The sequence below is a fragment of the Octopus sinensis genome, linkage group LG2 (genome assembly GCF_006345805.1).
Source record: "Octopus sinensis linkage group LG2, ASM634580v1, whole genome shotgun sequence".
In the NCBI taxonomy this organism is placed as follows: domain Eukaryota; kingdom Metazoa; phylum Mollusca; class Cephalopoda; order Octopoda; family Octopodidae; genus Octopus; species Octopus sinensis.
The window spans coordinates 156,512,764-156,515,263 of NC_042998.1; positions in this window are offsets into that span (position 1 = coordinate 156,512,764).

Sequence of the window (2,500 nt, forward strand, 5' to 3'; positions counted from 1 at the left end):
TCTTAAATCACTAAATATTAATTATAGTTTAATATGGGAAATAATTTGTAAAACTAAATCATATAATATAGGAGCTAATTGTTGTTATTTATGCTCTAATGAGTTTAAAGAAATTTTATTTTATAAGTATGATAATTTACTTAATACTGGGGAGGAGCGCAAAATAAAATGTAGACACAAGTTACTTTACTTATATAATAAGTTTCATGATAAATAGCAATAATAGTTCCCTTTTAGGTTATTTTAGTTTAGTTTAAATTAGTTTAGATGATATATTTTTGGTTATGTTGTCTAGGATTTAATTATAGTTAGTCTTTATTGATATTTCTTTGTTTTAATTAGTTCATTTTTAATGTATATTAATTTAGCAGTTTATGGTACGTTAAAACTTTAATAATTTATATTAGATTTTTTTATTTTTTTATTTTTATTTTTATTTATTTTATTTTATTATGTATTTTTATTTTGCATTTGTTATATGTATTTTGAGGATATATTTATATGTTTTTGGGTGTTATTTAGTGGTGTTTTTATTGAGTTTTGTATGTATGTGTGAATGTTTAAGATCCCTTTGTTTTTTGTTTTTATTTGTATGTTGAATTGACAGATTTTATTTGGGTATTGTCTTTTATAATAAAGTACACACCCATAACAATTATAAGTGCCCACTTCATTCGTTGTACTTGGGTTTGCATGTGAGCCTCAGCATATGCACCTAACGGCCACTCCAGCCCCACATGGATAAATAAACACATACATCCCCTGTGTAAGTGTATCTCCGGTGTATATGTTGAGGCTTATATGTAGAGTTGTTGAAGGGAACGTCGTTGAAATTGTGAATGAATGGGTAGAGTTGGGAATTGTAACCGGGTGGTGGACTAGTGTTGCTTGGAATTGTGAATGGATTAGGGTGGTAATGAGGTAGGCATTGAGTATGGGTTACTGTAAGTTGTTTGTTAGAGTTGCTAGGGTGAGCTAAAGCTCATAAATGTATATAACTGATTTTTCATGATAGTTTTTAAAGAATCCATTCATAATAAATTTTTTTTAAGTAGCGTTGGTTTGCTACGTGGAAATAGTTTTTAGTTCCATTTATTATATTTCTCCATTCATACTATGAATGACGTTTACTTTCTATGGCGCGTATTCTTTTTTTACATTAGTTATTTCCAAGGTAACGTAATTTTGTTTGGTTTTTTAACGGCTAAGAATCTAATTTCACTTCATAATTTGTAACTGAATTGTAAGTATGTATTTGATTTATCCTTATGTCATAATGTTATTTTTGATATTCTGGTTAATTACGATGTATTTATTGTTGTTTTCATAAGAGTGTTTATGTATATGAGATTGGTTGTGAGTTTTTAATTGTATAATTAATTTATTTATCTGTATGAGTGTGGGTGTAAATATTGTTGTATATATCGAGTTTTAGTGAGTATGTATATGCGTATATGTGAGGGAGCATATGTATCTGTTGTGTGTGTGTGTTTTGCGTGTGTGTGTGTTTGTGTGTGAATGTGTATTTGGGTTTGTTATTTAGGATTTGGGATGTATGTGTTAATTTGTCTGTGTGGGGAGGGAGTGGTTTTTGGTGTATATTGAGGTTTATAAGTTAGTATAGGTTTGTGTATAAGTCTTGGGTCTGTGGTTTACGTGTGGGTTTTTTGTGTGTGAATGTTTAGGTTAGGGGGATTGCTATATAAGTTTGTTATAGGGTTTAGCAAAGGGAGATTTTATCGTTATATGCTTTTATGAGTTTTGGTTTATCATGGTTTTTTTAGGTAATTTGTGGTATTTTGTCTATTTTAGGTGTTGGTTATTTTTTTACATTGTTTCATTCATATTTTTGAGTGGTGTTCGTTTTGCCACGTGAATAACCGGGTGGTGGACTAGGGTTGCTTGGAATGTGAATGGAATAGTGTAGTAGTGAGGTAGGCATAGAGAATGGGATTGGGTTACTGCAAGTTGTTTGTTAGAGATGTTAAGGTGAGTTAAAGCTCATAAATGTATATAATGTTTTTTGTGGGTGTGTAAGTATTGTTGTATATGTAGAGTTTAGTGAGTATGTATAAAATTTCTTTAAACTCATTAGAGCATAAATAACAACAATTAGCTCCTATATTATATGATTTAGTTTTACAAATTATTTCCCATATTAAACTATAATTAATATTTAGTGATTTAAGACTCCAAATATACTTACTAAGTCCGGTTGAGTTGATTAAGTTTTTATTTTTAAAAGAATTCATATGTTGTGCAATTCTTAGTTTTATTTTTGAGGAAGTAGAACCTATATAAACCGCTTTTGTGTAATTATTATTCTTAAAGTTATTATCATGTAATGTAACTATACATTTATACACTACATCGTTAATATCACAATTAATATTTAATATACAATTAGATTTATCTCTACATGTACAATTAATATAAGTCTTATCATTATTAATATTATTATCAAATAATTTCTTTTTATAAAAATTATTCAGTTTATATT